Source organism: Juglans regia, chromosome 16, assembly GCF_001411555.2.
Source record: "Juglans regia cultivar Chandler chromosome 16, Walnut 2.0, whole genome shotgun sequence".
NCBI lineage: Eukaryota > Viridiplantae > Streptophyta > Magnoliopsida > Fagales > Juglandaceae > Juglans > Juglans regia.
In genome coordinates, this window is record NC_049916.1 from 1933149 (window position 1) to 1948262 (window position 15114).

Here is a 15114-nt window from a genome sequence, read left to right on the forward strand (position 1 = left end):
TCTCAATCATCGGCTTGTGGCCTCCACGTGCCACTACAGTTGCACAGGAAGACAAATGATCCGCCGCTGATCAGTCCATCTGATCCTGTTCTTTTTACTATGTTAACGCAACTGATGATCTTGAAAAAGGGAATACGAATCCCTCCAAGAAATATCTCAAGGCAAAAAACTGTAGTGCATCTACTTCCATTGCCTCAAGCGGTGTTGCCATAGTTCGCATGGCAATGAGAAATATAAAAAATCATCTTTTAAGACGGTGTCCTCTTTGTAAGGCAATGGTGGGGATCAAGAAATTGGTCCCAAAATCTATTTCTTTCTCTTTTTTTCCTCCATCTTTGCACTGTGGTTATTGTATTGGGGCGTTTGTTGGGGAACTCCACCCCCTCCTCATGTATCATCTTTTTTTTTTTATCTGAATGAAAATTTGTTTGCTTAAAAAAAATAATAATAAAAAAAAATCGGAGAAGAGTACCAAATGATGGTTTGGTGAGGGAAGGTGAAACTGTGTGAGATCCATACGTGCTAGAGTTGGCTTTTGTGGATTAGGGGTGAGCATTGACTTAGTCACAGTCAGATTCTCCTAAATTCGATCTGACTCCGGTTTTGTCAGAGTTCAAATTCGAACTTCGACTTGTATAGACTTTGATTCAACTTTGATTGTGACTTGTCGGAGCGGAGTCAGATTTTGACTTATTTTTAACTTCATGTTTAGCCTATTTTAAAAAAGAATCTTTTTTGGACTTTCAAATTTAAGTTTTTTCAAAAATTTAAAATCTAAAACTAAAAAATTCACTGCTAATTTCTAATATCTAACTTATTTTTATATTAAACTTGTACTATAATGTCTAATTACATGTTATTATACTATAGTATTACATGTAATTTTTAGTACCTAATTACATAATATTATATATAGTATTATAGTATTGTCTAACTTATTTATAACGTATTTCTACACTAAACTTATTTCTAACTTAATTATATACTAGACCTTCTAGTGCCTAATTACATGTTATTATACTTTAATAAATTAGTATATGTGTTATTAACTTGGTATACTAAGCTTATTTAAATACTAGTGTCTAACTTATTTATATTCTTGATTATGGATGACAGTAACACTACGATATTTACATATACTAAACTATCATTAGTATATTTATATTATAGTATAAGTATGTTATTTTAAAATAATTGGCTCGTAATAGTATATTATTGAATTTAACTATATACGTTCTAGTTATATAACTATACTAGTATATATGATAAATATATAGATAAATATATATTTTTATAAGATATGTACAATATTGGAGTCATATTCAAAGTTGGAGGGCAAAGTAGGAGTTGGAGCATAAAGTTGGAGTCGAATTGGATCAAAGTCGGAGTCAGTCTAGCGACACCACCAACTCTGACTCCGACTGAAAAATTTTAAAAAAATCCGACTCCGTTTTTTGGAGTTAGAGTGGAGTCAGATTTTCAAATTTTTACTTAGTCCTAGTGTGGATCTGGTGCACGTTGGTTCAAGGTATAGCCGATATCGCCAAAATGAAGATGAAGAGAGGGGTGCAAAGGGCCGATGGTCTATGTGGCTTGTAATAAGTTTTTTTTTTTCCTTTTTTAATCCTCCTACAAATACAAAAATAGCCTAAAAACACATAAACACAATAAGGGAAATGAGGAAGTTGGCTGAAAACTAGAGCTTTTGGTGTTGAGGGGATGAAAGAAGTAGCTGAAGCTCCTCCTTCTACCTGAAGACAATCCTCTATGGAAGGCAGTGATGGCTAGGGCAAAAGACAATAGGTTGAGAGAAAACGGAGGACGATTTTTCTATTTGTATTACATATCTTTTGTTGAATAGCACTCCCTTACCAAAAAAAAAACTTTTGTTTTGTGCAAATGAAAACAACAGTCCTTAGCTCCACAACGGAAATAGAGTTGACCTGATTTTCAAGGATACTTCTCAACCTTACTTTGCAATTGAAGTTCTTTTAAGGTTATCTTATAATTTTTTGTCATTTTCCTTTATACCTCATTGGTCAATTAACATGTACTAGAGGTCACAAGTCTCCACTAATTAAAAGTTGTGGCATCTTTCTATGAGAAGATTTTTTAGTACATGTAATTCTATGTCTTGAAAATATATTAGAAGTAGATTTTATGGATTCTTATTCCTATAATGGAGACCATATGTAATTTTTTTTTTTAAGAGGATGATGATGCTTCAATTTTATTAATTACCTTCACTTAGGGCAGAAGAATACATTATACAAAGAGAGAAAACTTGGGGGTTGCAAGGATAGAAAGAAAAAGTTCCAAAACCAAGTTCCTATAAAATAACTAAAGACTATTTAAAAAACATAATACAACGAGCCTAAGAATTAATGAAGATGAGTTAGTGCCGAATGGAAGAAAAACCTGAATGATCCATAGCGAAAAGCACATTCAATATATTTAGGGAGTTGAATAAGAGATGAAAAATTTATTGTATGTCTCATGGCACCAAAGTAAGCTAAACTGTTAGCTAATGCATTGTCTTATTTGCAAACATGATTAGTACTAAAAGGATAACAATTCTTTAAATGCAAAATATCATCCCAAATGTCTAAGTAGGGTTAGGTGAGAAGAACTAGGGTTGAACGAAAATTTGAAAATTCGACTCCGAATCCGACTCTAAAAAAATGGAGTCAAAGCCATTTTTTTTTTTTTAAAAAAAAAATTCCAATTGGAATCAGAGGTTTTGCTGGACTGACTTTGACTCCAATTTTGCCCTTTGACTCCTATTCTGAATATGACTACGATATTGTACATATGTTATAAAAATATGTATTTATCTATATATTGATCATATATCTAGGATATATGATCAATATATAGATAAATAATTATTTTATAACATATGTGTAATATCTGAGTGTAGTATAACAACATGTAATACTAAGTCTAGTATAAAACTAAGTTAGAAATAAGTTAGACACTAGTATAATAATAGGTAATATTATAGTATAATAATATGTAATTAAACACTATAATACAAGTCTATAATAGGAATAAGTTAGACACTATTATAGAATAGTATAATGAGTTAATAACATGCAATACTATAGTAAAATATGGGTGATGAATTTGTTGAACTCCTCGAGAGGGATATGGAGCTCTTGTATGAACAATATGTTATGTTTGATGGTGGGTGCGCAAGTGGTTCTAAGTCAACTATGTCTCATACTCGTAATGAGGGTAGTATATCAACGAAAAGTAGCTATATAATTGATCCATTGACCTTTCTGAGAAACTTCCATAAAGAGTGGAAATCAGCAACCTTGATGACTGTAAGTCAGAGGTAGAATGGTATTTGTTCGAGGATGTTGAGGTTCATATAGAGAGTTTCAGCATTTTAATGTGGTGAAGGGTCAACCCTACCAAATATCCAGTTCTTGTTTTGATAGCAAGAGATATCTTGGCCATTTCAATAAGCACCGTAGCATCTAAGTCTGCATTTAGGCTAGGAGGTCGTGTCCTGGATCCGTTTCGGAGTTCTTTGGCTCTTAGAACTGTAGAGGCTCTTGTGTGTGTGCAAAATTGGTTGAAGTCCACTCCTATATATCTGAGTCAAAATTATTCGGACACAATTGATGATATGGACAACTATAAGTTAGACTTAGGTAATACATTTAGAGATTTTTTTTTTTTTTTAGTTTTTGTTATATATCTTTATTTGTCATTTTGTGATACTAATTTCTTATATTTTAACATTTTAATGTAGAATTAACCACCGGTATGGCAAGTATACTACATAAAGATGATTGAGGTGCATTTTAAAATTGTGTAACAATTATTTGTATAATTATTTTTATAAGTTTACGTGGACCTATCTTATTTTCTCACTAATTTTGTCTTCTTTTCTTCATACACAACTTGGGATGGTACTTGGATTTTAGTTCTTTTGTTGTTGACTTGTTGGAAATTTGGGATGTGAACATTTAATTTGGTTGGCACAACTTATTTGTTTTAATTTGTTCTTGCTGATTTTTTTTTTTTTTGTTGGAGTAGGAACTTAGAAAATGTTGGTTGTTGTTGTAGTTGGGAAGAAATAACATTATTGCTGCTAGTTGTGTTTCTGCAATGTGTTATTGGATAATTTGGATTATGGATGATGAATTGGTTGGATAATTTGGGAGGCTGGTTGTGTTTTACCACAACTTGGAATGGGAAGAAGCCTAATATTTAGCTTTGTTTGTTGTTGGAATGAGAATATGTAATTGATTTTAATTTGTGTTGTTGGTTATGTAACCTATGTTGTTTTGGTTATTTTTTTTTAACTTGTCTTGAATTATTTAGTTTTGCAGTTTTGGTTATATTTTAAATAAAATTGAAGTAAATAGCACTGAATGATTTCGTTTTAGTTTTTAATTTTTGTAAAAATTGAAATTTGAAAGCAGACAAAAAATTCATTTTAAAAAAATGGGCAAGATATGAGTTTAGACATAGGAGTTTTAGCTTCAAAAGGGATGAAGATCATGCATTCATTTCTTAATCTTACCAATAATAGTAATGGCATTAGATCAGAGCCCTGAAATCTTTCTTTATTACATGCTACCCATAACTCCCAATATAGGAGAGGTGGTAGCAAGCATGCATGCAAGCAAGGTAAATTGATCAGAACTCTTGAAAGAAGACCACCAATGAATAGCCATACTTTTCCAACAGTTGGAGCCCAAAAGAGTATAACCAGAGACAAAAGAGAAGTAATGCCAAGTGTTTTTCGCGAGAGAGTAGTCCGAAAAATATATGATTTGCATTTTCAATAGAACCCTCGGAACAAGAAGAGCATTTAGAAGCCATGGAAATCCCACATTGTTAAACTATATCATCTATAAGAGAACTTACCTTGATCATTAAAATGTTTCCAGACTCTAATATCACAACCAGACTTAAGAGAGACATGGTAGTGGTTAACTTCTTAAATAAGAAAGAGGTCGCCTAAAGTGGAAAGCATATATAGGAGTATTCCAACCAGTGGAGGAAAAAACATCTCTAAGAAGAAGATAATGGTTGTTGATATGGATAGGAACAGAGGTAAGAACAGATTTTATCAGAGTGAGCTTTCCTCCCGTGGATAATCAACAACGTTTCCACCAAGTCTTTTTTTTTTTTTTTTTTATATTTTGTTTAAAATAGAGTCAAAAGAAGAAATGGGGAGCTTACTATAGGAGACGGGGGCACCAAGCTAAACAATGGAAAATTTACCCTCATTGAAACCCCTGGTAGTTCTAATAATATTATTTCTAGTGCTAGGAGCATTTCTTGTGCAGAAGAAACACGCTTTTAGGATGATTGATTTTTCACCTCGAGATATTATCATAATGAGTGATGGAGTTCATAGGGCTTGAAGACCCTAAAGATAAGCATAGGCATAATACATAGTAGCGAGATGAGAAGCCAAGATTTTGGAGACAATTTTATAAGAGACTTGACATAAACTAATAAGCCTGGATTCAGAGAAAGTAGAAGGTCTATCAGTTTTAGGAATTAATGTGATGAAAGTGTGCTTGTAAGAGGGGCGAAAAGCCTTCCTTTGAAAAATTCCACCACAGCCTCAAGAAGAACATTACAAATAATAGGCCAGCAGGAAATGTAAAAGCAAGAGGAGAAGCCATCAAGGCAAGGAACAGAGCCATAGGGATGATCCAAACTGCATGTTTAACTTCTTGAAGAGTGGAAATCTTATGAAGTAAAACATGATTATCCTTGTCAGTCATAAGATTGGGAATATGCCTCATGAATAGGTTCAACAGTCAATTGACTATGGAAAAAATTGATGGCAACAATGTGAATGATATGGTGATCAGAAGTAGTAGATGTTCCATTAGGGAGGAAACGTTAGCTTTCCTCCTTTTATGGGCATGCAGTTATCTGATGGAGGAATTTAGTATTTCCGTCACCCTCCAACAACCAGTGAATTGATCTATATTTTTGTTTTAGAAAAGTTTCTTCTTGGAAAAGCTTGTCATCATAATTTTTTTTTTTTCTGATTTTTGGAGAGCGAGAAGATCATAATTAAGATTTGATTGTTGTTAAGTAATTTTAGCTCTGGATGTTTGGTCCTTCAAGGAAGCAAGGATTTGAAAAAGATTCCCAAAAATTGAAAAGTTCCAATCTTTCAAAGCTCTTTTAAGATGTTTCATTTTGAAAGCCATTGGAACTGGCCTTGTTATCTTTCTGGAGTACATCTTAACGGCCTTTTATTTAACATTTTAAGTTGGCTCCAATGGATCTATATTTCTCATATATAGTGGAAATGGTACATATCTTAATAAATATATTACTCTTAAAATACTCTTTGTTTTACATTAGAGATGACAATAATTTAATAAATTATATCATGTTGCATGGAAATATGGCATCGCAATAGGCGAGATCTCTCGATCTCTACAAATTAGATGGACCAAATATTGAAAGTTATTTGAAATTTACATGAACTAGCCAGTGGGTACATGTTAAAGTTGCTAACAATTTTTTTTTTTTTATCAAATTTGCAAGCATGACCACTACAAGAAAAACGAGCAATTGTGACAGATTATTTGTGATGATAATGACTAGTTGCGACGAAAATAGACTCATTTTGACATAAAATAGTAATTTTTGCAGGAAATAACTGGAACAAAATAAATAATTTTCTTGTAATGGACTATGAAATGGCTTGTCATTTTTTTATTTGTATGCCAATCATGTTCGCAATTAACTGTTCTAAGAGGAATGACTTTTAGTCAGTTTGGACTGATGATTCCAATTTTAATTAGGTTTAAGATTCTCAATTGCTATACTGATGCCAATTAACTGACTATATATAGGACAAAAAAAAAAAAAAAAAAAAACTGACTATATATAGGAAGATCATTAACTGAAAATCAAATAATTTAATGCACTCATTGTTCTGAATTCATAGATCATTAGAAAAGTAGTAAAACTTATTAAAACATTTGTCCCATTTTTTCTAATCGTGTTGGGAAGTTGGAACTTTTTGAATGTCATGGCAAAGGATCAGGGTTAATGCCAGGTGGTATATATCATTAATTATTGTCCCTTCTTCATAATATGAGAGATTGAATAACGTCCAGCTTATTGTGGAACAGGTACAGCTAGGTTAAGTACCTCATATATGGGTCATGAGTAGGTAATAATGAAATAAATAATAACGATGATAACCAAGAGACATTACAGTTTTTATTTTCCTACCATTATTGTGTATATCTCCTTAATTCCTACCAGCTCATGTACCTGGAATTTTAATGTCTTTACCATATTTCTCATGATGTATTAATTAAGTTTTCCTAACATTTTCTAGATTTATCATTCAGGCAGCTAGGCCTTATTAATATTACTATGACAACTGATGGCTGACATATATAACTCTGTTGAGATGAGCTTAAAAGAAGGGGAGTCGAACTCCAAGTTCTTCCATGCTGCATTAAAGCTTAAAAGAAATAGAAGGATGCTTCAAAAGATCATGAAGTTGGATGATGGAACAATGCTTATAGCTCCCCTCAGGAGCTACATGAAGAGGCGGTTAAATTTTTTTAGGGTGCTTTAGCCTTTGAAGCGGTGAAAAATCTAGATACATGCCGGAATTTACTCCACGCAGTTATCACAGATGAGGAAAATGACTCATTATGCAGAAGACCAACTTTGGAGGAAGTCAAAACTGCTTTATTTGACATTCCCGAAGATAGTAGTCCTGGACCGATGATTTGGATCTTTTTTTTTTTTTTTATGAAATGCTGGGATATTGTCAAAGAGGACATTGTTGAAGCAGATTCTGATTTTTTCAATGGGACTCCACTTACTAAGTTTAATCTTCAACGTTCATTGTTAGTATTCTCATAGAGGAGAACCCATCGAGTTTTGCTAAATTCAGGCCTATTAGTCTGTGCTCAGTGATTTATAAAGTGTTTTCTAAAATTATGGTTAACAAACTTAATCCTATCCTTTCTAAAATTGTCTCGAAAGAACAAGGGGCATTCATCAAAGGCCGAAACATACATGAGAATATTGTGTTTGTCCAAGAAATGATTCATAGCATTAACACTAAGGTGCGATGAGGCAATGTGATGATTTAGGTGGATATGACTAAAGCTTATAATCGGCTAGAATGGAGTCTTCTATTGGAAGTATTAAAAATCTTGGGTTTTTTCCGAAAAATGAAGACAACTGATAGCCAATTGCATTACTATGCCATCCTTTTCTATTTTAACGAATGACACTAGTAAAGGCAATAGTAAGGATGGCCAAAAAAAAAAGAAGTGGGTGACATGGGACATTGTCTGCAGACCTACCGGAAGAAGGTGGTCTCGATATTAGATTGGAAGAGAGAGAGGCAGCTCTTCATATGAAATTTGTTTGGCAATTTCTGTACGAAAATTCGGTTTGGGCTATTTTTTTCCGAGCAAAATATAAAGCTCCTATTCACCCTTTCCATCACGAATCTCATTTTTGGAAAGTTTTAAAACCATTGATCAAAGTGGTAATTAGAGGCTTGGCATGGATTATTAATGAAGGCAAGATCTCATTTTGGATTGAAAACTGGTCATCTTTGGGGATTCTTTGCAAACTCTCCGATGCTACGGATCCCTACTTGACTGTAGATGAGGTCTTTTCCGATATGGGAGGTAACTGGAAGAAAATATAGGAGATAGTAGGGAACCCCATTTGTGAAAAACTGAAATTACAACACATTTATCACTCATCAGGTCTTGATATTCCCATATGGAGAGCGGAGCAGAATGGCAACTTTATGACATTTTCAGCTTGGCACTACAACCATGATCCTAAAGAAAAAGTGTCGTGGGCTAGATGGATCTAGCATAAATTAATTTCGAGTAAAATTTCTATATTTATGTGGAAATGTATGTTTAATGGTCTGCCTTTTGACCAGAATATTTTGAAGTTGCATATTTCTATGGCAACTAAATGTGAATGTTGTCAAGTGGCTGACTGTGAATCTTTAAATCATTGATTACTTTTGTGAGAGATTTCGTCCTTTGTTTGGAATTTATTTGAGGCAGCACTGGGTCTGAATCTTGTACCTACTAATACATGGCATGGAAAAATTCAGAAATGGCTATCCAAGGCTCAGGCGGTTTCACAAATCAACGTTGCATTGGCATTCTTCCTTCATTAATAAGCTAGTTCCTGTGGTTATACAGATGTAAAGCTAGAATGGAGGGGGTTGTTCAAACTAGGGAGCAAGTGTGCTACAAAATCAAGAATTTTTTAGCTCAACTCATTCACACAAAAATGAATAAGCCATTCACCAAATGCTTAGATGGGGTGATTTTACAGCAACTTGGTTTAATGAAGATGCCTGTCCAGAAAAAGTCTATGCAGATATTGAAGTAGATGCGTCGGGCTTAGGGATTTGCTAAACTTAACATTGATGGCAATAGTTTGGGTAATCTAGGTCGAAGTGGAGGTGGAGGGATTTTTTGAGATGAGAATGGTCATATGATTTTTGCTTTTGTCAGGTTCTATGGTATTAATTCAAAAGACATTGTAGAAATAAGAGCCAGATCTGATGGTCTTAGTTTGTGTGCTAAAATGAATATTAATCAGATAGAGGTTGAAATCGATTCCAAGCTAGTGGTAATTAATCGGTGGGAGAAAGGTGGGCAAGTTCCTTGGCGAGAGATACTAGAAAGAGGCTAGATTGAAGACACGTTCGATGGTGGATCATTCTTTTAGGGAAACGAACCATGTTGCATACTGATTAACTAAATTGGGTACGAGGTACAAAGTATTTATTTAATTCCAGACACAGCCTTCCAAAAGTTATTATGAGAGTTATTCGAATGGATCAGACAGGTTTACAAGTTATACGACATCGATAACACTTTTGTTGTACAAAATATGTTTTATTTTGTCTTGATTTGATTGCAGGCCTTGTTAGCACGCACTTTTATATTATGATTTGTTGGGTATTCCTATTGGATTAAGGTTATCGTTTTTTCTTTGTGTTCTTATAGTTCATTTTGATACCTGAGTTTGGAATTTAGGATGATATGTAACCCCAGGTATCCAATTGTAACCACAGTTTTTTCCTGCCAGAATTAAGAGCAATCACTAAAATTGGGGTATTGTTTTCTTTTAAAAAAAAAAACTTGATCTAGTTCCGTCTTAAGATTCTTTATTTCCTGATAGGTGTTGTTTGGGCAAGTTATTGAGCTATTTCCCGAAGGAAAAGACAAGGTCATATTTGTCTCAGCTAATGGACATATATTATTATAGTATGATGCTTAATAGAATCTGCACACATTTTCTCGGAAGGAATCACACATTTTCCTTCAATGGGAAAAATTAAAAACCCCAATCAAATAAGAAAAGAAGTGGTCTGTCATTTTCACAGTTCTTTTTTCCTTTTTTCGAGTAATTTATTTGGTACAATTTTTAATTAATTAAACTTCTTAATTTAAAAATAAATTTTATAAAAATAAATTTACAAATTCACGTAATATAATATAATATATCAAATATATTTTATATTAAAAGATTTCATACAATTCACTCAAATTTCAAGATATATAGAATATAAGTATTATATATATTTGTAAAATATGTAAATATCGTATATGTGATTTTTGTATTTATTTATTTTTTAAAAAATAATTATATGATGTTTATATATCCACGGCTCTGTAACTACTATTTTTGATACGATATCGCTCGATGCGAGTATATGCATGATGCTGAGGTCAGGCCGAGTGAGGACAAGCAAACAAGTGGGTCCGAACGTGGTTCCTTATCCAATCATATAGGTCCCATGCAAGGCTTCCATGTTCCATGTGTTGTCCCAAAATCAAAACCTAATCATCGAAGTTGGCCCCACATTCCCCTCACTCTTTTTGCCATGAGATTTTCTATACATACTTTGCTCTCCCCAATCCCCTCTTCATTCTCCTCTTAATTTCTCAAGAGAAAATTGGGTCTAGCTGTTTGCAATGTGTGTGCGTACATGCATGACCTGATGACCTGACACTTTCACCGGCGTTATGCATGCTTCCTTTTACACGCCAAATTTCATTACAAGTAAACGTCGGACCAACCAAAAGTCTTGATGATATCTTCCTCTGCTTTGATTCTGCCATTTTCATTGGCACCAGAGAATATTTGTGTAAACTTTGTCGATGCAATTAATTAGTCATCTAAATAATTTGATAAACACAAAGTTTGCGGAAATCATTTGAGATTGTTTCGATTATCAACGTGATTATCAAGTACTCGTGCTATTTTAGGACTTTTACTACGAGTGTGAAACCGTTTCATCGCGGTTAATTTGCCATTTCTTAATTTTATTGTATGTAGGTTAATCCTTACTTGCCAAAATCAAGTCAAACGTATCTATTGATTTGATCTTTGGATGAGATTCGGCAACTAATACAAGAACAGGCTAGTAGTCAGATGTGGTGTGAAGATCATGAGATTTACACCCTCTATTAAGGCAGTCGAATTACCAAAAGACTTGTTACAACAACCTTCCAGAAGCAAGAAGAAAATTCAAGAAGATTTGGATTGTAACCAACTTAATGACGTGTCCCAATCATAAGGATTCTGTTGTTCTCTGCTTTCTCTATATATTCATCATTGTACGCACTACTTTAGTGTGCAAGTGGTTATAATATCTTTGTACTCTCTAAGAGAAACTTTCTCTCATAAATATTATCGAACTTTTGGTGCTCATTATTCAATATGGTATCAAGAGCCTGACTAGGACTCACGTCCTTCTTCTTCCTGCGTTATTTTTTTTGTTCTTTCCCTTCTTTCATGGCTCCATCAGACAAAACACCCACCACAAATATTCTTAATACTGTATCTCACTTCATTACAGTTAAGCTCATCTTAGATAATTACCTTCTATGGAAAGCTCAAATTGTTCCCTTCTTGCAGGGCCATCAATTGTACGGGCATGTTGATGGTTCTCGACCAATGCCTCCTTCCTCTATTGACAATGCCCCTAATCCTGAGCATGCAAAATGGGTTTTGCAAGATAAACTCATTATGTCTACTCTCAATGCGTCCCTTTCAGATTCCGTCCTAGGACAAGTTCTTGACTGTCATACTTCATATGAGATATGGACCACTCTCCAGAATCTCTTTTCTACGAAATCTTCAGCCCATGTGTGTCACACAAAGTTTTAGTTAGCTACTCTAAGGAAGGGTCCCGAATCGGTTTTTGATTATTGTAACAGAGCCAAATCCCTTGCAGCTACCTTAAGTGCCGCTGGCCATGTCCTCAGTGACTCAAAATTTTCCATCTCTTTGCTTGCAGGTCTAGGTACTGAGTACGAATCTCTGGTTACTTCTCTCACCACTTGTGTTGATACTATTTCTTCTCGTCAACTTTACAGTTATCTGCTAAATCATGAGTCCCGTATCTCTTATCAAACCCATAATTTACTCGCTAACACCTTTCTTGCTGCCCATAACACCACTAGCTATTCCCCTTCTCCTCAACTCTCTCGTGCTCCATCCCATGGAGGTCGATGTGGGCGTGGTCGTGGTTCCTTCACTCCACGCCCATTTTCACCTCAATTCAATACTGCTTCTCCTCGTCCTGATACTTGCCCACAATGTCAAGTGTGCCAGAAATTTGGTCACACTGCTTTGACCTGCTACCATCGTCTTACCACTCCATATCCAGCACCTTCTTCCTCACCTCTTACAGCTAATAACACATATCTCTCTACTCCATCACCCAATACCACAACTTGGTATCTCGATACAACTGCTTCTCATCACTTCACTTCAGAGTTCAATAATCTCAACCTGAAGTCGACGCCATATCAGGGACCTGACCAAGTTTTCATCGAAGATGGCTCATCACTTCCAATTCATCATCTCGGTTCTGCACAAATATCGACCACATCTGGCAATTTTTTCTTGCATAATTTACTTCATGTTCCCTCAATATCTAGAAACCTTCTTTCTATACGTCAATTTTGTAGTGATAATAAAGTTTTCTTTGAATTTCACTCTGATTTGTTTCTTGTGAAGGATTCATGTTCCCGGGAAGTACTCCTTCAGGGTCACGTTGAAGATGGTCTCTATGCGTTTCAGTCTAGTGCAGTGACCTCCTCACCTCCTCATGCCTTTCTCGGTGTTAGAACTTCTGCTCAACTTTGGCAATCCAGACTGGGTCACCCTTCTCCACACACTACTTTTATCCTTCGCCATTTCAATCTCCCGTTTACAAGTTCTACTTCAATAAATAATTGTCTTGCTTGCTGCAACGCCAAGGCTCATGTTCTGCCTCACCCGCCCACCTCGTCACGCTCAACTCGCCCTTTTGAACTACTGTTCCTTGATGTTTGGGGCCCTGCCCCCGAGCCTTCCATGAATGGCATGCGCTATTATCTTTCTTTAGTTGATGATTATTCAAAATATGTCTGGTTTTTCCCTATGCAAATGAAATCTAATGTTACTCCTTTAGTGTTGGCTTTTCTTCTATATGTGAGTAATACTTTTAATACCACAATTGTCTCAGTTCAAACTGATTGGGGTGGCGAATTTCTTCCCCTTAAAAATATTTTTCAGTCTTGTGGCATAACTCATCGGGTCACATGTCCACACTCTCATCAACAAAATGGAAGTGTGGAACGTTGACACCGTTATATTGTTGAAACGAGACTATCTCTTTTATCTAATGCCTCGGTTCCTCACTCCTTTTGGGTCCAAGCATTTCAAACAACAAATTTTCTAATTAATTCTATGCCAACTCCGCTATTGCAAAATAGGTAACCCTTTGAGGTATTAATGGGCCGCATTCCTGATTATAAATTTTTAAAGTGTTTGAGTTTGCATGTTGGCCAAATCTAAGGCCTTTTAATCAACATAAACTAGATTATAGATCCAAGCCCTGTGTGTTCATGGGCTATAGCCCATATCACAAAGGGTACATTTGTCTTCATATTCCCACGGGCCGCAACTATATTTCTAGGGATGTTATTTTTTATGAGACCACTTTTTCCTTTGCCTTTAAGTCTGATCCCTCTCCCATGACCCAACATCAACTGCATTCGGTCTACCCCTTTCATAATCAGCCCAGCACCTTTTCCTTTCTTCTGTCTGATCAAATAAATTCCCCAAGGCCCACTTCTCTTATAACCCAGGCCATTTCCCCAATTAGGTCTCCCTCTAACCATAACTCCATCTTATTCTCTCTTACTCGTTCCTGTGCCGCTGCCTCGTCTCCTTTACTTTCCAGTACTTCTCACATCAACTCTCAATCTTCCTTATCTTCTGTTGCTGCCTCATCATCCTTGCCATATATTGCTTCCCAACTCGAGTTTGTTGACCTTCCCTCTTCCTCTCATGGCCAACTTCCTCTTTCTTCCACTCATCCCATGGTTACAAGGTCCAAAACTCATACTATGTGTCCTCGCCGTCGCAATGACGGGACAATCCCATGGCCTTCTAGTCAACCTTCTGGTTCCTTTACCACATCAATGATTCCCCGAAAATCTTCTTCCCTCTCTGTTCCCAAAGAATCAACTTCCTTTTCAGAAGCTTCCAAGCATGCTGAATGGCGCACTGCCACGGCTACCGAGTTTGATGCTCTTCTCCATAATCAAACTTGGGATCTTGTTCCTACCTCACTGACCTATAATCTCCTTGGGTCCAAGTGGGTTCTGAAGTCCAAATGCAGAGCTGATGGTTCCCTTGAGCGTGGCAAGGTGCGCCTCGTTGCTCAAGGGTTTCATTAGTAGCTTGGTTTGGACTATCATGAAGCCTATAGTCCGGTTGTGAAACCGGTCACCATTCGACTTTTGCTCTCCCTTGTTGTTACCGCAAATCTGTCATTGCATCAACTTGACATCCAGAACGCCTTTCTGCATGGTGACCTTGAGGAGGCTGTCTACATGAAGCAACCTCCCGGCTTTGTGAATCCAGATTTTTCGGCACATGTCTGTAAGTTGAAAACAGGCTTCTTAAGTGACAAGCTTCTTAATCTTGGTTTTACTTGTTCTACTTCATATTCATCTCTATTCATTATGCCTACTGCCTCAGATTGTTTGTATCTTCTGATATACGTTGATGATATATTAGTGACTGGTTCAAGTTCCA